The sequence below is a fragment of the Oryx dammah genome, unplaced genomic scaffold (genome assembly GCF_014754425.2).
Source record: "Oryx dammah isolate SB20612 unplaced genomic scaffold, SCBI_Odam_1.1 HiC_scaffold_21, whole genome shotgun sequence".
Taxonomy (NCBI): Eukaryota; Metazoa; Chordata; class Mammalia; order Artiodactyla; family Bovidae; genus Oryx; species Oryx dammah.
In genome coordinates, this window is record NW_024070205.1 from 6,945,110 (window position 1) to 6,967,822 (window position 22,713).

General features: G+C 44.1%; 1 long non-coding RNA gene across 3 annotated transcripts in view; it reads right to left on the bottom strand.

The window, feature by feature from the left end:
• Nucleotides 1–22,713, bottom strand: part of LOC120880011 — an 86,926-nt gene that overhangs the window by 32,211 nt on the left and 32,002 nt on the right. The gene's annotated exons all lie outside the window — the stretch shown is intronic.

The window sequence follows — 22,713 nt, forward strand, 5'->3', positions numbered from 1 at the left end:
AGAATGAACCTACCATAAACTACTCATTCATCAGGAAAGTATAAAGTAAAAGGTTTCCCCACGCTGCCCCTCCCACCGCCACCACCAACAACCTGGCATGTCTCTGGCGCCAGGGATGAGGGTTTGGTGGGTATCTAAAGCCCTGTGGTCCCCTCACTTAGGTCAGGAGGTAAGGTCTCTCCAACCTCTGAAGTGCATTGGCACTTAGTACCCTTGTACGATATTTTATCTTGTTCCGCATGGTGTTACAGTCGTGCTGTGCTTAGGTGCCCAGTCGTGTCTGGCTCTTTGTGACCCCATGGACCGTAGCCCACCAGGCTCCTCTGTCCATGGGATTCTCCAGGCAAGAGTACTGCAGTGGGTTGCCATGCCTTCCTGTTAGTACAGTACAGTATTGCAGTTATATACAGACTTACCTTGATTAACCTCTGCACTCAGTCAGATGTAACTTATTTGAGGATCCTCTGTGTTTCGCCTTTGCAGAGCATAGGACAACCGGCTCCATATTTGGTTCACCTCTGTGAGCTCCTGCCCTAGGTCCTATTCAGCTAAGAACCAAAGAGGAAAAAGCAAACACAACCCAATCTTCTACCAGACAACCAACAAAAATGTTTGTGGAATGTTTAGTAACTATAGTAGAATGGGCTTCCCTGGTGGGTCAGTAGTAAAGAATCTACCTCCAATGCAGGAGACCCTGCCTTCAATCCCTGGTCCAGGAAGATCCCCTGGAGGTGGAAATGGCAACCCACTCCAGTATTCTTGCCTGGGAAATCCCATGGATAGAGGACCCTGGTGGGCTCCCATTCGTGGGGTGGCTAAACAGTCGGACACGATTTAACAACTAAACAACAATAGAAAAGCAATAGACCTGTGGAGACAGTACTCCTTTGAGGAAAAAAAAAATGCTAACCCAAAATAGTAGGAGTACTTGAAAAGCAATCAGCAAAACAAACACTTGACAGTGAGTTAAAAATGGGGGGGTGGGGTGGAGAGCCGGGAATAAGAAGGAATGTGAGTGGAGGGGATGGTTCAGACGGAAATTCTCTAGAGGAGAATGGCTGAGGGGTTGGTTGGAGCACCTGGGATGTTATTTATGATGCACTGAACGCTGTCAACAGCATTCTTCCGGAGAATTCTGCCTGCAAGGGGAAATCATTTAAAAAGGATGCCTACCACACTAGACTACATGAAGCCTTCTAGCTTCTAGTTGAATCCTTCTAACCCTGGAGATAAATTTCTTTTTCTGTTGATCTTTCCTGGTCTTTGGTCACAGCTATTATGTCTATTTTAGGTAAGTGTAACATATATTTAGTAAAGAGGCTTTGATGTCAGAAAGACCAGGGTTCGGATGTCGACTCTGAGTTCACTGGGCACCAGAGCAACTGAGAGCCTGAACTTTCCCATCTGTAAAATGGGAATAAAAGCACCTAACACATAGGACTGTTGTGAGATGAAATTTGACTGCATTTGGGAAATGATTTAGCCCAGTATGTGGCACAAAGCATGTGGTCAATGAACGGGAGCTATTTTTATCATTAGGCCCTTTACCTCTCAGTTCAGTTCAGTTCAGTCGCTCAGTCATGTCCGACTCTTTGAGACCCCATGAATCGCAGCACACCAGGCCTCCCTGTCCATCACCATCTCCCGGAGTTTACTCAGACTCACGTCCATCGAGTCCGTGATGCCATCCAGCCATCTCATCCTCGGTTGTCCCCTTCTCCTCCTTTACCTCTAACTGAAACATAATCATTTCCAAGAGAGAGGGCTCTGAGCTTCTAGACACAAGCCAGATTCCCACAGGCTAAGAGCACTCATGAACTACCACTGAGGTTCCTGCTTGAAGAAGACAACTCCCAAAGGAGATGGAAATACACAAGTTCCTATAGCAGCTCCTCATGGATGGAGCCAAGAACTGAGATGGGTGGACAACACTCTCCCACAGAGTTTTAGAAGATGCTTGAAGAGCCATAAAAGGGATGGAAAGAGAGAGGAGTGTGAATGGCGAAAGAGAAGGAATGGTGACCAAAGGCACCAAAGAGCCTTCATTAGACTGGAGGCACTTGAACTGCACTGTCTCAAACTCATCTTCTCTCGTTTTCTCAAGACACGGTTAAATATCTTCCATGGAAAGAAGATATTTCTGTAAAATATGACATTTGTGTAAGAAGCCAGACCATGGCTTGTGTGAAACTACGGGTGTAAGACAATGATCTGAAATCTTGAGAGAAGTGAGCTCAAATCTTTGTCCTGATCCAAAGGAAAAATACTATTACTATTCACACAAAGAAGAGATGAAAATAGATGATTTGTTCCAATTTCGTTGGGCCTTACAAATGCATATTTTCATACCAAATCTCACTCTATGTACTATATACAAGATCAAGCTTAGGGGAGACGAAATCAATATTGAAACCTCTGCCTGAGATCTCATTTCTTTAATGCCTTTCTCATATCCTTTAGTGGTAGAAATAGAGCTAATCTCTGTCTTTCAAAAAGTTGTTTTGCATTTTTTGATCGGGGAGAATTAAATTGAATTAGATGGCTCTGGAGTGGTTATTAGAACCATTAGATTTGGCATAATGGATATACCTTAGAGAAAACATTTACATAAGGAAATCAAAGCTGGACTCATATTTTATCCAGTATTCTGACCTCTATTGAATTCTGACAAGCAGAATTTAGCTGAATATTTCTTAAGATGGTGCATGTAACAAAATGCATTCCTTAAGATATTTATATAATTCAATATTTCCTTTTGCTCAATAGAAAAACTGCCAAGAGAGAGAGAAAGAGAGTGGTGTGGGGGGTGGATGGAGAGAGAGCGAGAGATCTTTTCAAATATTTATAGACATATTTTTCATCTGGATCCTTATTTGAATTTTACTCTCATTTAAAATACAGTTCTGACAACTCCATCATTAATACCAGTTCTGGCGATATTCCATGAAAAGACACCAGTGTAACACAAAAATCTAGATGTGAAGACGATTATGATGTCATATTTAAAAAAGAAAAAGAGAATTAAAAGAAGAAAGCTATCTGAAATCATCAGAAATAAAATTCTCTTTGAGATAAAATGGTCTCTTCCAGAAACGCAGCCATTTAAAATAAGATTAGAGTGGTATTTTATAAGAACTAAAGCAGAATATAAATGATCTCTCCCTGAATGAGCTCAAATTTGCATACAATGGAAGGTAAAAGAGAAAGAGGGCATTTTTAGGCTATCAGACTGAAAAAACTTCTCCACTATGTCCAACAATTTCTCAAAGTACATTCCTACATCAATAACATCAGGGGGTCCGTGTTAATGAAGAAAATTCTAGGGCTTCAGGACCTCAGAATCAGAATGGGTTTGGGGGAGAGGGGGAGATTCTGCACTTTAAACAAGCCTCCATGGATGGTGAAAACCCCTGGTTTGAAGGGTCTCTGGGGGATACAGGTAGACCCAGACAGAATTAAGAGCAGGGTGCTTGCCCCAAGAACCACCATCTTTACCCAGTAGTCCTGAGTTCAAGCCCTTCCTATCTCTACCAAAGTGACCTTAAACTTAACCACCTGATTAAGTCCCAAGTCAATCTCCCAGTTTTCTCATTTATAAAATGGGATCATCTGTTTCACAGCTTTGAGAACTTCTATAAAAGTTCTTCCTTGTTACCACTAGTGTTGTTATATGGCCAAATGTGTGATAATCAACGGTACTGTTGTTTAACTATCAACATGGCGCTGTAAAGAGAAGAAACGTAGAGATCACAAACTAAATACTATAGCCAGAAAATGACTAGCTAGTAAAATTCTATATGGTCATCAAATGCGTGTCAAGAGTAAATATGAATCAGTCTGTTGGCACACACTGAGATGAAAAGAATAGTGATGGGAAAGACAAGGTAGAATTAATTTGGGATAAGGCCATGATGAGGCATGAATAATCAGACCAGGGTGGTTGCCAGGAAGTATGTGGTTTTGTTTCGCAGAGGCATCTGGATGATGAGGATTGGTGAGAGGGGGACCTGGACAGGTGAGATCTGGGAACTGAAATCAGAGAGGAACAGAGAAATCTCCAAAGACTTGTGTCTGAGATGAAGGGCATCAGATGGAGGAAGATGAGACATGGCAATTGGAAACCACAGCAAAGGAACAATGAAGAACCCTAAGCTAAGTTTGCTTCTAACTCTGAAGCGAATCATCAGCATGCCAGAAGAGATGAAATTTTAAAATATTTCCTGATCACAGGTGATGCAAGCTTGTTGAAAACCACAGCCTTGCTCCCCTTTCAGGTTTCCAACAACTGTGGGAGGGGGGTAGGGGAGGAAAAGAGGGGAGGAGGCTGTCCTGCTTCATCTGGAATGGGAACCAGAAACATCAGGACCAAACGTCATTTCATTCCAAAAGGAGCTCTCGTTTCCTTCGTGTCGAGGTTTTGGAATTTAAACTTAAACTGAAGATTCCTGCCCTTGAATCCCAGATACTTCGGTGTTCTTCCTGGGAAGTTCTGTTCCGTGCCTAGCTTTTAGTCACTGTGCTCTCTTGTCCGAGAAGGCCCTTCCTTACCCCTGCCTCTGACCTTCGAAGTCCTAATTATCCCTAAGGACCAGTTCTAGCTGTCAATGCATCCACTGCCCTCCTCTTCACTACATCACTCCCTTCTCTCTGACCTGTGTTCATGTTAGGCATCTGCATGAGTCTTTGTAAAGAAGGTTCCTGAAAGTCAAGGACTACATCTGATCCACTATGTGTCTCTTTAGATGCTTTCTCCCATATAGAAGGAATGCTCAAAACACATTTATAATGATACCCCCCTCATCCTATATCTTTACTGAGCCTCGGGTTGTTCTTTGGCCTGAATGATAGAACATCATTCAACAGACCCAACAAAGAAATAAACAGCCATGGGGTTCTCTGAACTGTACAACAGGATCTAAAGAAGGCTGCTTCTGTGCCAGCAAACCAGAGGATCACAGTAAAGGGCTACCTTAACCAGAGACCTTCGTTCAGTTCAGTTCACTTCAGTCACTCAGTATGTTCGACCCTTTGCGACCCCATGAATTGCAGCATGCCAGGCCTCCCTGTCCATCACCAGCTCCCAGAGTTCACCCAAACTCTTGTCCATCGAGTTGGTGATGCCATCCAGCCATCTCATCCTCTGTTGTCCCCTTCTCCTCCTGCCCCCAATCCCTCCCAGCATCAGAGTCTTTTCCAATGAGTCAACTCTTCGCATGAGATGGCCAAAGTACTGGAGTTTCAGCTTTAGCATCAGTCCTTCCAAAGAACACCCAGGACTGATCTCTTTAGAATGGACTGGTTGGATCTCCTTGCAGTCCAAGGGACTCTCAAGAGTCTTCTCCAACACCACAGTTCAAAAGCATCAATTCTTCAGTGCTCAGCTTTCTTAACAGAAAGAAAGTGTGCAACTTTCACATCCATACATGACCACTGGAAAAACCATAGCCTTGACTAGACGGACCTTTGTTGGCAAAGTAATGTCTCTGTTTTTTAACTTTCACATACAGAGATGTGTCCAACTCTCACATCCATACATGACTACTGGAACAACCACAGCCTTGACTAGACGGACCTTTGTTGGCAAAGTAATATGTCTGCTTTTGAATATGCTATCTAGGTTGGTCATAACTTTCCTTCCAAGGAGTAAGCGTCTTTTAATTTCATGCTGCAATCACCATCTGCAGTGATTTTGGAGCCCCCCCAAAAAATAAAGTCTGACACTGCTTCCACTGTTTCCCCAACTATTTCCCATGAAGTGATGGGACCAGATGGTATGATCTTAGTTTTCTGAATGTTGAGCTTTAAGCCAACTTTTTCACTCTCCTCTTTCACTTTCATCAAGAGGCTTTTTAGTTCCTCTCCACTTTCTGCCTTAAGGATGGTGTCATCTACATATCTGACGTTATTGATATTTCTCACAGAAATCTTGATTCCAGCTTGTGCTTCTTCCAGCCCAGCATTTCTCATGATGTACTCTGCATATAAGTTAAATAAGTAGGGTGACAATATACAGCCTTGACATACTCCTTTTCCTATTTGGAACCAGTCTGTTGTTCCATGTCCAGTTCTAACTGTTGCTTCCCAACCTGCATACAGATTTCTCAAGAGGTAGGTCAGGTGGTCTGGTATTCCCATCTCTTTCAGAATTTTCCACAGTTTATTGTGATCCACACAGTCAAACGCTTTGGCATAGTCAATAAAGCAGAAATAGATGTTTTTCTGGAACTCTCTTGCTTTTTCCATGATCCAGTGGATGTTGGCAATTTGATCTCTGGTTCCTCTGCCTTTTCTAAAACCAGCTTGAACATCAGGAGGTTCACGGTTCACGTATTGTTGAAGCCTGGCTTGGAGAATTTTGAGCATTACTTTACTAGTGTGTGAGATGAGTGCAATTGTGTGGTAGTTTGAGCGTTCTCTGGCATTGCCTTTCTTTGGGACTGGAATGAAAACTGACCTTTTCCAGTCCTGTGGCCACTGCTGAGTTTTCCAAATTTGCTGGCATATTGAGTGCAGCACTTTCACAGCATCATCTTTCAGGATTTGAAACAGCTCAACTGGAATTCCACACCTCCACTAGCTTTGTTCGTAGTGATGCTTTCTAAGGCCCACTTGACTTCACATTCCAGAATGTCTGGCTCTAGGTGAGTAATCACACCATCGTGATTATCTGGGTCATGAAGATCTTTTTTGTACAGTTCTTCTGTGTATTCTTGCCACCTCTTCTTAATATCATCTGCTTCTGTCAGGCCCATACCATTTCTGTCCTTTATCGAGCCCATCTTTGCATGAAATCTTCCCTTGGTATCTCTAATTTTCTTGAAGAGATCTGTAGTCTTTCCCATTCTGTTCTTTTCCTCGATTTTTTTGCGTTGATCGCTGAGGAAGGCTTTCTTATCTCTTCTTGCTATTTTTTGGAACTCTACATTCAGATGCTTATATCTTTCCTTTTCTCCTTTGCTTTTTGCTTCTCTTCTTTTCACAGCTATTTGTAAGGCCTCCCCAGGCAGCCATTTTGCTTTTTTGCATTTCTTTTTCTTGGGGATGGTCTTGATCGCTGTCTCCTGTACAGTGAGTGTCACGAACCTCCGTCCATAGTTCATCAGGCACTCTATCTATCAGATCTAGTCCCTTAAATCTATTTCTCACTTCCACTGTATAGTCATAAGGAATTTGATTAAGGTCATACCTGAATGGTCTAGTGGTTTTCCCTACTTTCTTCAATTTAAGTCTGAATTTTGCCATGAGGAGTTCATGATCTGAGCCACAATCAGCTCCCAGTCTTGTTTTCGCTGACTATATAGAGCTTCCCCATCTTTGGCTGCAAAGAATATAATCAGTCTGATTTTGGTGTTGGCCATCTGGTGATGTCCATGTGTAGAGTCTTCTCTTATGTTGTTGGAAGAGGGTGTTTGCTATGACCAGTGCGTTCTCTTGGCAGAAGTCTATTAGCCTTTGCACTGCTTCATTCCTTTGTTAGGCGGGGTCATCTATTATTGAAGGGCAAGACCCTCGGACTCCTGTCTGGCCTTTCTCTGCTATCAGACTTGCCCTTTCTCATGCAGTTGCATGTGGTCAGGGTAGATGCCTCTGCTCAGTGTACACTGGCAGGTCTGGCCTGTACTTGGAATTCTCTCTACTGGTTGCCTATTGTAGGAGCTCCCTACGGGCTAAAGTCATAACACAGATCAAATCAAGGAGAGTAAAATATGTCAAGTGTCTGAATATGGCTCCTCTAGACTCTAGAAGGAACTGGTCAGGTGCAACTCCAGTTCATATGCTTGTTTCCACACAGGGCTTGGCTATGAACATTCTAGTGAGTTGTCCATATTAACTGGGATTCTCAAACAGGAAAATTTGATCTCAGTTTCTGTTTTTAGGGGGCTCAAAGATTGTCTGTGCTGGAGGGGAATTTCAGATCACTCAATCCAACACCTTATTTCAGAAAGAGACAGAAATCAGCGAGGGGAAGGGACTTCCTCCAAGGATAGAATCTGTCAGTGGCAAAGTGGGACCACAGTGCTCAAGCTTCGCAGCTTCTCCATCAGGCCTTCCATTTCTAAGGAAAGCAACACTTCAGTTTCCCATAGAAAGGGTCCCAGCAGACACTGTCACATCCATTCCTGGCAGAGTCCAACTTCCCACTTGGTTTACCAACCGGTCAAGAAAACCACCTCCATTAGAATGTAGTGGGTACAAGGAGAACTCACTTGAACAAGCAAACGTGTCCTGCTGGATCGCCACTGTTTCTCCAGCAGCCAACCCTCTTCCCTGTCTGCCAGCCGCCCCCCACCCAAGGCTGTCTTCACCCATCACCTTTTCAGAGGGTGCTTCCCTGTGCCCCACATACACACACCTGCTGATTATATCCTATCTCCATGATTTTTCAATCTCTGTGGTGATTTTTGTGAATTGGGATTATGGGCTTTATTTCGCTTTCTGTGTTCTCATACCAGAGTGCAAGTCCCATAAGATCAGGGACCTTCTCTGTAGTGTCTCCCACACCTAGGAGACTGTTGGGTGCAGAGCTGGTACTTGGTTATTGTCTGTTGTATAAAGGAGTGAAAGAATGAACTGAAAAGGAACAGAAATCTGGGCTGTCACTTACAGATAGACACAATCTGCACACAGAGGGAGGGGAGAAATCATCCTTCTTTATGGACCCTAGACTCGCAGCAAAGTCTAGAATGTTAACACAATGGCCATATTCTCTCTGTTAACTACAAATCAAGGGGGGAAGGCAACAATGTTGGGCCAAACATTGCAACCACCTTGTCCAATGTATTCAAAGATCTGGTATAGCATTTTAGTCCAGTAAGGATACACCATTGTTGGCCCTACACACAGGCACAGAGGAAGTGTGCACACACACATATACACTCACTCATACCCTCCTATTTCCTCCCACCTACTGATACTCTAACAGTTCTCAAGCTAAAACTGACATGATGTTGCTAAGTATCTCAGAGGAACCACATATCCACGGAACTCAAGAGAGCAGAGAGGCTGGGCTATTGGGAAAAAATTATATTTGTCATTTTTCACAGGAAAAATATTTCTTTAGTCCAAGAACTAGCAAAGAAACATTGAAAATTTCTTTTGCAGGGACTTTTTGACATCATTCATTTTTTTTTTCCCTACAATTCTATCCCCTCTGCCTTAGAGATACGTTCAGCACTAAGATGTAAACATTCCAAATTTTTTTTTAAATTATTTTTTTTAATAAAGAAATGTCCACAATGTCACAATTATGCATGAGAATGCACAATTCCCATTAAGCACTGTTTGTGTCAAATATGGTGGAAAATTCAGAGGGAAACAAATTCAAACTCCAGTTTAATTTCTGTTTTCCTGTTTAGTTCCAAGCTCAGTGTGTGCTCTTATAAGTTGACAAGGAGTAACATTGCACCTATTAGCACTCGTCAACAGAAAGTAGATTGTTCGGGTTTCAATAAATGTTTTTTGAATTGGATTCAGGTTGGTGAGAAAATAAATTAAGTCGGAAATTCTTTGAAGCAAATTACATATTGAAATGAACAGTTTGATGCACAACCCTTCCATCACCCCTGGAGGCGGGGGGAAAAAAGAAAGAAAAGGAAAAAAGCAGAAGTCTTGCTTTTCTGAGCTGCGAGAATTTCTTCTGCTCTTGCATCTGTGAACACTTTACAAGGCGATGTCTACAGTTGGATTTTTACAGCCTATATTTGAATGGGAGCTTGCGTGACATCTGGGGCTATATTTTTGGAGAAATTTCAAAGCTAGTGATTTCCAGTTTTTAATCACCAGAGTATTTATTTTCTCCCAAAGCATAATTATCCATGGCTCCACACTTAGTTTCTATGGGAGCAGAGCAAAATGAGAATCAGGCTGAATTAGTAACTTGATCTTGCATCTATCAAGGCTCAATGGTTCTTACCTGCTCCAGAGGTTAAAAGCCAGTGTGCGGACCTCACCTCAACGTGTTGGAAAAATTGAACACATGGCCGTTGTCAAGGACAAGACACTCTCGGTCATAAGAACAAAGGGAACGGCAAAGGCTAATGAGGGAAGAGACCACACAACCCAGACAAGTACAGAGCATCCTGCCCCCTCTGCTCAGACCCGGGTCATGTTTGTGGCTACAGGTGCCATGGAGAGAGGTAGGCTGTGCAGACGTTATTTTCAACGTTCTCTCCTGAGAAAGGAAAACCTCACAATGTAGCAGCCTGCTCCGCTGTCAGGGAATGAACAAGAGCTTGCTTTTCACTGAGGTTTAATCCAACAGCCTGGTGTGCATGAAACTAAGAACAAGAACAGAGGCTGTTCACCCACCGACTCACCAGGACTTCCCCTGCCCAGCAGTAGGGGTTTTGGGATTCAGTGGTTTGGTTGTGATTGTTGATTTTTTTTCCTATGCTTTGGAGGAAGCTATTGAAACTCAAGAGATAGCAGCCACTAGGCTTGTATCTAAGGTAAGTTATTTGCCCCAGTCACACCAATTGTTCGTGAAAGAGCTTTATTTACATTACTCCAAAGCAGGTAAGGCAGGGGAAACCAAAAAAAGAGAAGAAAGTGAGGACCTTAAATTTGTAAGAGCCGCGTGACACGGAGGGGCTTTGAGACAAATTGATGGATGGTGTTTTCAGTAGCCCCCACCACCACCCCTCTCTCTGGCTTTACTTTTCACCAAGCCCTCCTTTATTCTGAGTTCCGTCTGGGCAAGTCCTGAGCTCCTGGAATGTGTCGCTGCCTTCCTTATCTGGGAGCTAATCACTAAATAGCAGGTGGCGAAGATTCTATTTTTCATCTCTCTTGCTCTTTCCCCTCCTCTCTTTTACTCATTTCCTCAGGGCTATGAATCTCTGAATCTTAAGCAGGAAACCTCCCTGATGTGTTCACACCTGGAATGCCTCCCTTTCTTTGTTTGGTGAGGAAGAAACCGAGAGAATCCAGAGAAGAAGCCCCGTGGTCTTGAGAAAGAAGAAAGACACCAGCATTTAAATATGAATACACACCCTGCATGCAGCAGGGACACACTCCCATCTTTTAAATCAATCATTCTTTCTTTTAATTCCATACTCATCTCTACTCCCAGCCAATGTCTTACAGGACAACGAGCATTTACTGTGTGTCATTTCAGTGATCAGCACTCCACACAAATAGGTTGACAGAGGAAACAGGCAAGGTACCTTTGCAAGCCTGTTTGGGATTGAAATCACAACTACACAGCCTAGAGGTTCCCAGAGATTAGCTTACTTTTTGTTCCTACAAAAGTTAGAAACTGCCTCTTGAAGGCAGCTGTCATCAACCTCCTGGTTTCTGTGGGTGTTGGGAAGTCCCAGCCTTGTTTAAGCTCTGCGTTCTGTCCTTTTCGTGGACTTTTCATGTGGCCTTTGGAATGTCAACTGCTCCCACTTTTAGTTATCATGTGTCTCTAAACCCACAGACCAATAGTTGTGGCCTACTGAACACTAAGCTCCCTCAGGAGAAAATGGAGAACATACTGGACCCAAGGATAGAAATTTAAATCCGTGATTTCCAATCTGTGAGCCCTAGGGCCCCGGGGGGACACTATCTTTGTGTGAATCGGTACCTATAGTTGTACATGAATCATACTATTAGTCAAACTATCCTGATATTACTAATGTATTCATTTATTCATTCTACAAATATACATAGTGTGCATACTTTATGTCAGGAACTGTGCTCAGTGCTGAGTATACAACAGATAGTGAACAAGGGGCAAATCAACTATGGCCGTTGGCATGTTCAGGCCAGTGGTGAAGACAGAGAGTTACAGAAACACAGAAAGAAAGCAATAACTCAGATTTGGGATCATACATAGATGGCGCTAGCGGTAAAGAACCTGCCTGCCAACGCAGGAGACCTAAGAAAAGTGGGTTCAGTCCCTGGGTCAAGAAGATCCCCTAGGGGAGGGCATGGCAACCCACTCCAGTATTCTTGCCTGAAAAATCCCATGGACAGAGGAGCTTGGCAGCTTACAGTTCATAGGGTCACAAAGAGTTGGACATGAGTGAAGTGACTTAGCATGCATGCACATAGATAAGGCAGTGATTAATAGCATTCAAACTCCCTTAAAGGTGATAGGTTCTGTTATTAAGTATTTGTTCTACCAACGCATTCTTAAAGTGTAGCTTTATCTGCAGTTCTACAGATCTTTTGAGATTAAAATATGCTCTCCATACTAAACAAGGTTGGAACCACTGACCTAAATCAGCCCCCAAGATGTGTCTTTCCTATCCCAGATGAATGAACAAAATAGTAAGTGATATTTCACCAATATTCCAGCAACTCTCGGGTGGATAATTCTACCCTAAATCTAAGTTTGCAATGCTTCATTGAAAGCTAATCTCAGAGCTCTCTGTACCCCATCATCCAGGAATGCTACCTCTCTGGGGAAACCTGCAGAAATCAAGAAAGAACATTACCCACTTGGTCATAGATCCCTCCTCCCCAGGGGGCAGAGAGCAGCCCCACCTCCACCCTTGACTTGGGTGAGGTCGGAGGGAAAGTCTTGTGGTTGAGATTGGTATGCTAGGGAATTGCAGGCCTGGAGCCGCGGGACGTGACTTGTTGCTCTATTAGACACGCTAGATAATCTCCTGAAACAAAGAAATAAAGCAAAGATTAAATGGGAGGATTTTCTTGTCAAGAACGATGAATGCAAAAATAACCCAGAAAATATAGCTGGATTTGAACAGGGCCCAGGCAAGATAATGGACAGGAAGACATGTTACACATGAGGTCCCATTTAAATCAAAAGGTACCATCAAATCTCAGTTCCCAGTGGGGCCTCTGTATGTGCATTCAAGGGTAGAAATGTTCTAGGGACATTATTACTGTATAAGACCATGTGGTGGGCACTGAACCTACAAATAAAACATGCTCCTTAAAGTGGCTTTTATTTTTTAGCAAAGAAAAGGTAAACAGCAGTGCTCATTTGAAAGATAATTAAACAGTATTTCAGGCTTTGTGACAATGGGCAGACCAGCATGGGGGCAGCACCAAGTTTAGAGTCAAGAGTCTAGACTTTTCCTGGTTCTATGTCAGATTTGAGTCTTACCTTGGGCAAGTCACTTCCTAATCTTCAATTCAGTTTCCTGACCTGTGAAAGGACAAAGGGTATTTCCAGCTCCTCCACCTCTGATTCCAGGCCCCATACGAGAAAGGACTTCTAGGAAAAGCCCCTGAAATTATCTGGTCACAGTTACCTTCCTATAGCATTCGTCACAGCAGGACAGAAAATCCACCTATTTGCGATAGACCTGGGCTGTAGGATAAGATATTTCCCAACAGAGGCAGGAGTACCTACAGACCTTCTCAAGTGGCCCCATGAGAAGACCTATGAAAGGAAAGAGAGCAGAAAGCCAAACGGTGATGGCGATTTGGGGCGCTGCCTGTATTTAGTAAGTGGAAACATAGACACGTGTATCATACCTCTCCCCAGCCCCTGCCCCAGCCCCACTCCCACCAGGCCACCAGCAAAAGAAAGAACCCAGCAAAACTGCTGGCACGGTTAGACCACACCCATCTTCAGCCCCGGCCTCTCACTGAGGTAATATCTTCACTGCTGCCAACTAGACATGTTGGTGTGTGTCCTTGCTGCTTCACTCTGACTCACCACAGCGAGCTTTGCAGCAGTGAACCCTGCAGCCATTGTTCCCCGGGAAACTCTGGCCTACTTCTTCCAAAATGCCGCGGGGCAGTCATGGAGCACGTTGGGGGTGGATCGCCTTTCCCTCCCTTAGTCAACTGGCCTCTTTGGCCCGGCTCCCTCTCCCTTTGATCCCCTGTAAGCCTTCCTGAGAAGTTACAAGGTAGAAATTCTAGTAAAAGCCTCCTATCTTCTGTTAATTCCATAAGGGCCTTTGAAAGAGTGAAAACTGCGTGTCCCAGGCCCCATAAACTGGCACACATGCCTCACCCTCCAAAATCAGCTCTTTGAGGAAATCAAGCACAGTGAGAAGAGTATTTGCATTTTGACGTTAGATCAACCCTAGTCAGACCAACTCTAGGGCAACACCAAACTGCTCGTAGTTCCACATACCTTGCTGTTTCTTAATTCCATGCCTTGATTGTGCTGCCTCCTCTTTCTGAAATGCCTCACCCTTCAACCTTTTTTTCTAACTTCTGCTTATCCATAACTCTCAGCTCAAATGTCACCTCCTCCAGGAAGTCTTCCCTGATCCTCCCAAGCTGCATTAGATGCCCCCTTGGGGCTTAGCCCAATGCCCTGTTATAGCTTTAGCATTGTACCTACCATATTGCTGTGTAATTGCTATTTTCCTCTTCTAGACTGTAAATTTCTTATCAACTAGAACCCACTCAATTTATTCTTTTTTTATCTCTCCATAGATTAATGCATAATCTAGTTTGTCTGCTGAATGAATAAATTATCTGATTCATCCACTTATTAGTAGTATGTTCTGGACAATTTAATTTACTTCTCTAGGCCTCTAATTTTTCATTTGTATATTGCAGATAACAATCCATTGCTCATTGAGATGTTGTTCAGATTTGGAAGTAACCTATGTAAAGGCCTACCACAATGCTGCTGCATAGACATGGAGAATCAAAGCACATAGGCCATGGGTCTCCTTAGGGAATGATGAAAAGGAAAGAAAAGGCAGGAATGAAGAGTTCCATGGTCAGTCCACAGCCCCTATCTCCATGGGCATATGGTCCCACCCATTTGCTCCCTCCCTACAAGGAAGCTTTTTTTTTTTTTTGCTTTTTCTTAAATGAAAAATAGTTTCATTTCTAAAAGTCTCCTGGGATTCCAGCATCTCCAGTTGGATTGATTGACTAGCCTAGATACTTTTATCATCTCTTCCATTGACACAGAGACCTATAAGCCTAGGAAACCTCCCCATCCCCTGACAAACCCTCAACTCTATCATAAATAGGTCCTTCCAGTGGCGAGGTCAGGCTTACCCAGAGAGTTTCTGGTGATTTATCCGCATACTTTAGGGATGGAAAGAGGAAACAACAGTGGTCTGAGCCTCCTGGAAACTTGGCAAGTAGCCTGACACTTGGAGGGCTTGTTCAAATTGTCCAGAAAAGTTTCCATATAATGGAGAGAAGCAAGTAGGGACAGTTTAGTAGAAGCCTTTGATCACCAAGGCAGCAAGTGCTGGGCCTGGCCCACAATACTGTGCTGTGAGGACCAGCCCCATGTGCCCTTATTTCCCCCAAAGTGCACACGGACATGAACACACACACACATACACTACCTCCCTTTTGGAACTTGAAGCCCTCTCCACTGGTCAAATCCCCCGAAATCTTCTGATGAATCAGGCAGAATCAGATCCTGTGAGTCATCTAGAGCCCACGCAAGCCAGGGTTAATCTGCTCAACAGCCATTTATTGAGAAAGTACCAGTGCCAGGCTCTGTGCTAGGCACTGGAGACCAATGCCTTCTAGAACATTCTTGAGGGCCTTTTCCCCAAAACCACCCACAGGGGAGAAACCACTTCATTCAGAAAGGTGATGAGGCCAGGACTTAGTATGGAGGTATTGCCAATGAAGAGACCTCAACTGACCTGGACATGAATCATTTCACCCAACTCACCCTGCAAGGACACACAAGAGGGTGCCAAACCACTTCCAGGGACCCACAAAAAGGACACCCAAGCTGAACCTGAGGGCGAGGGCAAGCTAGCAGAGGAGGGAAAGACTCAGAAAGAGCAGAAGGAAGGAGGGTTTCCCACAGAATTGCTGCCATTTTGAAATTCAGCCATATTCAGAGAACCAAGATGCACTTGAGTCACTTCCCTAGGGTAACCTCCAAAGTGTCCTAGGATCCCAGAGGTGAAGAGGAGGGAGCATCTTCTAGGGAAAATGACAGAGGGATTCAGTTCAGTTCAGTTCAGTCACTTAGTCATGTCCAACTCTTTGCAACCCCATGAATTGCAGCACACCAGGCCTCTCTGTTCATCACCAACTCACGGAGTTCACCCAAACTCTTGTCCATCGAGTCGGTGATGCCATCTAGCCATCTCATCCTCTGTTGTCCCCTTCTCCTCCTGCCCCCAATCCCTCCCAGTATCAGAGTCTTTTCAAATGAGTCAACTCTTCACATGAGGTGGCCAAAGTATTGGAGTTTCAGCTTCAACATCAGTCCTTCCAAATAACATCCAGGACTGAACTCCTTCAGAATGGACTGGTTGGATCTCCTTGCAGTCCAAGGGACTCTCAAGAGTCTTCTCCAACACCACAGTTCAAAAGCATCAATTCCCTCTACATAGAAAACACTAAAGACTCTACCAGAAAATTACTAGAGCTAATTAATGAATATAGTAAAGTTGCAGGATATAAAATCAACACACAGAAATCCCTTGCATTCCTATACACTAATAATGAGAAAGTAGAAGAAGAAATTAAGGAAACAATTCCATTCACCATTGCAACAAAAAGAATAAAATACTTAGGAATATATCTACCTAAAGAAACTAAAGACCTATATACAGAAAACTATAAAACACTGATGAAAGAAATCAAAGAGGACACTAATAGATGGAGAAATATACCATGCTCATGGATCGGAAGAATCAATATAGTGAAAATGAGTATATTACCCAAAGCAATTTACAAATTCAATGCAATCCCTATCAAGATACCGGCGATATTTTTCGCAGAACTAGAACAAATAATTTCAAGATTTGTATGGAAATACAAAAAACCACGAATAGCCAAAGCAATCTTGAGAAAGAAGAATGGAACTGGAGGAATCAATTTGCCTGACTTCAGGCTCTACTACAAAGCCACAGTAATCAAGACAGTATGGTATTGGCACAAAGACAGACATATAGATCAATGGAACAAAATAGAAAGCCCAGAGATAAATCCACATACATATGGACACCTTATCTTTGACAAAGGAGGCAAGAATATACAATGGAGTAAAGACAATCTCTTTAACAAGTGGTGCTGGGAAAACCGGTCAACCACTTGTAAAAGAATGAAACTAGATCACTTTCTAACACCGCACACAAAGATAAACTCAAAATGGATTAAAGATCTAAATGTAAGACCAGAAACTATAAAACTCTTAGAGGAGAACATAGGCAAAACACTCTCCGACATAAACCACAGCAGGATCCTCTATGATCCACCTCCCAGAATTCTGGAAATAAAAGCAAAAATAAACAAATGGGATCTAATTAAAATTAAAAGCTTCTGCACAACAAAGGAAAACATAAGCAAAGTGAAAAGACAGCCTTCCGAATGGGAGAAAATAATAGCAAATGAAGCAACTGACAAACAACTAATCTCAAAAATATACAAGCAACTCCTGCAGCTCAATTCCAGAAAAATAAACGACCCAATCAAAAAATGGGCCAAAGAACTAAATAGACATTTCTCCAAAGAAGACATACGGATAGCCAACAAACACATGAAAAGATGCTCAACATCACTCATTATTAGAGAAATGCAAATCAAAACCACAATGAGGTACCACTTCACACCAGTCAGAATGTCTGCGATCCAAAAATCTGCAAGCAATAAATGCTGGAGAGGATGTGGAGAGAAGGGAACCCTCCTACACTGTTGGTGGGAATGCAAACTAGTACAGCCACTATGGAGAACAGTGTGGAGATTCCTTAAAAAATTGCAAATAGAACTGCCTTATGACCCAGCAATCCCACTGTTGGGCATACACACAGAGGAAACCAGAATTGAAAGAGACACATGTACCCCAATGTTCATTGCAGCACTGTTTATAATAGCCAGGACATGGAAACAACCTAGATGTCCATCAGTAGACGAATGGATAAGAAAGCTGTGGTACATATACACAATGGAATATTACTCAGCCATTAAAAAGAATACATTTGAATCAGTTCTGCTGAGATGGATGAAACTGGAGCCGATTATACAGAGTGAAGTGAGCCAGAAAGAAAAACACCAATACAGTATACTAACACATATATATGGAATTTAGGAAGATGGCAATGATGACCCTGTGTGCAGGACAGCAAAAAAGACACAGATGTGTATAGCGGACTTTTGGACTCAGAGGGAGAGGGAGAGGGTGTGATGATTTGGGAGAATGGCATTGAAACATGTATAATATCATGTAAGAATCGAAATGCCAGTCTATGTCTGATGCAGGATATGACACGCTTGGGGCTGACGCGCGGGGATGACCCAGAGAGATGTTGTGGGGAGGGGGGTGGGAGGGGGGCTCATGTTTGGGAACGCATGTACACCTGTGGTGGATTCATGTCAATCTATGCCAAAACCAATACAGAATTGTAAAGTAAAAATTAAAAATAAATAAATTAATTAAAAAAAAAAAAGATTAAAAAAAAAAAAAAAGCATCAATTCTTCGGCACTTAGCTTTTTTCACAGTCCAACTCTCACATCCATACATGACCACTGGAAAAACCATAGCCTTGACTAGAGGGACCTTTGTTGGCAAAGTAATGTCTCTGCTTTTTAATATGCTGTCTAGGCTGGTCATAACTTTCCTTCCAAGGAGTAAGCGTCTTTTAATTTCATGGCTGCAATCACCATCTGCAGCAATCTTGGAGCCCAGAAAAATAAAGTCAGCCACTGTTTCCACTGTTTCCCCATCTATTTGCCATGAAGCAATGGGACCGGATGCCATGATGTTGGGGTCTATTGAATTTCGCAATATAGGCTACTGTGGAGGTTTTAAAGCCAGTCCGAAAATACAGTCTTCCCTGGGAGAAATAGGTTGATAGCCTCCCCACCTGAATCTGGGTAGGCTTCTGACTTGCTGGAAGTCAATTGAATGTGGCAGAAATGATGCTCTGGGACTTCCGCAGCTAAGTGGAAAAGTCCTTAAAACTTCCGCCTTGTTTGCTGGAATACTTGCACTCTGAGCTCTGAACCCTGAGCCACTGTATAAGGCTGCCCTGGGGCTGCCATGTTGTGAGGAAGCTCAAGAATATGGAGTGGCCGTGTGTCTGTGTGTGTGTGTGTGTGTGTCCAGTCTGACAGCCACTCTGAGGTCCCAGCCCACCACCAGTACCCCATGCCAGTCTCATGAATGGATGAACCTCCTAACCATCACATCTCAAAGCCCTTGAATCGCCCCCAGCCTTTGAATCTTCCCTGCTGAGGCTCCAGACATTCTGGAGCAGACATAAGTCATCCCTGGCCTGCCCTGGGTGAACCCCTGGCCCACAGAATCCACAAGCAGAATGAAGTGGTGTTTTTACACCAATAAGTCTGGGCAATCCGTAGTGACTAGCAAGGCCTCAATGACCCAATGATCCTAGAGGTGAGAATGAAGAGTATCAGAAAAAAAGGCAGAGGAGGGAGCAAACACAAAAACGACACTCTGCAAAAAGGACAGTGACCTGAATGATGCTGTTTGCACTGTTTTATTTTTTAAGGTGAAAGGAAGTGAAGGTACTCACACTTCACAAGTGATCCCTGGGCTTAGCTTTGGGATGGTCCAGCCTTGCAGTGGCTCTGGGGCCCTCACACCTGGTGGTCCCCAGCCTCCCATCACATGGCCCCTCTCTTATTGCCTCTCAGGTAAGAGCGGAGCTTCCAGCATTTGAGAGGCCACCCACGGTGGGAAGACAAATGACTTCACAGTGGGGCATCAGTGCTGCAGTGAACCCAATGCGGAAGCTTCAAGTCAGAATCAGTTCTTCACTGCAAGAGAGAGATGACTTCCTGATGATGCAGGTCTGGGTGGGGGCTTCTGCAGCTTCTTTCCCTTCCCACCTCCCAGGGGTGCTTTAGGAGGAGGTGACGAGGACTGGGTCTGCCCAAGGGCATCCCAGAAGTTGCCCAGTTACCCCTGAGACAGCTGATAGTCATCATCCTAAAAGAGACCCTAAGCAGCACTGAGCGTGTCCATTTCATCCCAACTTCTGGGAGTGACCTGTGGCAAAGAGCTCCTCACACTTTGAGTTTCCTCTAGTTCCACTGCTCGGACAAAGGAACACCTCACCACTACCCCTTTTACCAGATTGCTAGGAATATTTATCCTAGTTTAAACAGCACCTTAGTAGAGCTCGTGTGCATTTTAAGAAACCCCTGTGACACCCATGCTCTAGGAGGAAAGAGAAGCACCCACTGAATGGACCCAAGCCAGAGTCTGGAAGCTCACCCAGTGGTCAGACCTCAGGCTGGAAGCACCCAGTGGTGAGGCCCCAGGTTGGGAAGCACCCTAGACCTCTGGAGCCCTTGAACACAGGCTGGTCAGAACTTGCTAGAGTCAATGCAGATGAGAGTTCCCAGATCTGAAGGACTCAGCTCTGCTTTGGTTTTCTGAACAGCTCCACTTTCCAGAGGTCCATGCATGTTGTCAGAAGGCCTTTCCATCTGTCTTGGTTTGCTCTGATTTCAATCTCCTCCTTCAACTTAGTGGCTCAATTAGACCTGAAGTCACACACTCTTTGAGCTAGAAGGGACCTTAGAAACCACTTAGGTCAACCCCCAGGAAGGGAAAGGAACTTTCTAGGATCACACAGCAAGGGTTCTTCAGTATCAGAGTTAAAGCTAGAACCAGGGCCCCTGGCTCCCAAGCCAGGGCTGTCTGTACAGTGCTCTTCTTGCAGTCAGACTACCCAGACGGCCTGCTCCCTGGATAGCATAGATTCAGAGAATCTGCTTGAGTCTCACCAACCGCAAGAATCCTGGATTCCAAAGAACTTGTCTGCAAGAACCAGTCTTCCCCCCTCTCCTCCCTGCCCCAATCCAAGCCTCCCAAACCTCTAGAATATTTTGGAGGCAAGCAAAAGCAATCAGCCAAGGCAGAGTTCTACACTTTAGGCATCCTTAGAATGAAAGCTCCTGGTTACTTTCAAAATTAAGACTTTCCTACCCACCGCTCTCTCCCTTTCCATCCTCCTCCCACCTTTCCTTCTGATTTGATGTCTGCTTCTCTCTCTCCTTAGCTACATGAGGCATTTCACGCAGCCAAGCTTCCATATGGGCCATTTCCTGTAAATGCAGACACTCTCCTGGACAAACTTAATTTTGATCAATGTGCTGATTGGGGATTTTTCAACACATCATATCCCTTCAACACATTTTTGAACAAAGTGAAATACCAAGAAAAGAACAACATGGTTATTTGCAGACAATGGAGGAACCACCTAGACATAAATGTTATAATAAAGGGACAGGCTGTCCTATACTATAACTGTTTGGGTAAGCATCTGTTTTCCCCACTGGAACTGACTCCCAAAGAGTTTATATCATTGTCTCTTTTCAATTCTACATCTCTCATAACCTCAAACTGCTTTTCACATACAAGGGCCTCTATAAATGTTTTTAATTTAGTGAGAAGTTACTATGTAATAGGCAGAGGGCTAGATGTTTTCACAGCTTTTGAAAAATTGATTTTTGTGACCATCCATCAATGATTTCTTGCCACAGTCATGGTGTTTTACAAACCAGTCTAACAATTCTGACTCCTGTTTCAGTGTGCAGAGAGATTTCCCAAACCAACCAAGCAATTCTGCAACACCAGCTGGCGGTCCTACAATTCAGCTCACTCCTGCCACTCTCTACCTGGAGACAGTATCAGATCCACAAATTGAGGGCTCAGCCCCACACGACTGTCCCCACGTCAATCAAACGCCCAGGTTGTTACCTGGGCTTCTGACTGCCTGGCTATAAATCAGAGGTTCCCACAATCCCCTACTTGGGTTCAATGAATTTGCTAGAGCTGCTCAAAGAAATCAGAGAAACATTTTACCTACTAGATAACCGGTTTATTATAAAAGGATATAACTCAAGCACAGTCAGATGGAAGAGATGCCAAGGGCAAGGTGTGAGGAAAGGGCAGGGTGCTTTTGTGCCTTCTCTAAGTACGCCACTCTCCCCACATATCTAAGTGTTCACCAGCCAGAAGTTTGCTGAACCCGGTCCTTTTGGGTTTTTATGGAAGCTTCGTTACATAGGCATGATTGATTAAACAATGCCCATTGGTCATGACTGATTCAACCCCCACCCCAGAGGTTAGTGGGGTGGGACTGAAAGTTCTAACCTTCTAAACACGTGCCTGGTTTTACTGTCAACCACCTCCCATCCTTAGGTGTTTCCCAAAGGTCACTTCATTAACATAATAAAAGACTCCCTTGGAGCTGTCCACACTTGAGAAATTTCAAGGGTTTCAGGAGCTCTGTCCCTGGTGGCTCAATGATAAAGAATCTACCTCCCAGTCAGGAGACTTAGGTTCAGTCGCTGGATCAGGAAGATTCCCTGGTGAAAGGCATGGCAACCCACCCCAGTATTCTTGCCTGGAGAATCCTATGGACAGAGGAACCTGGTGGGCTACAGCCCTATGGATAGAGGAGCCTGGTGGGCTACAATCCTATGGACAGAGGAGCCTGGTGGGCTACAGCCCTATGGATAGAGGAGCCTGGTGGGCTACAGTCCTATGGACAGAGGAGCCTGGTGGGCTACAGTCCTATGGACAGAGGAGCCTGGTGGGCTACAGTCCACAGGGTTGCAAAGAGTTGGACAGACTGAAGTGCCTTAGCCCACACGCACATCATACACCCTAAAGCTCAGTAGCTTCACACAGGCCGCTTCTGCTGTATCGCGTCGGTCTCCAGGGTAGCTCACCAGTTTTGCTGATGCAGGCTGTGTTGGGTCAGACTTGGTGAAGCATGTTGATAGAAGCTTGCCAGCTGGAGGGCAGCTGGGGAGGCTGATCTAAGACAGCTTCAGTTGGGGTGGCAAGGATGATTGGGACCTCTCCCCACATGCCTCTTCAT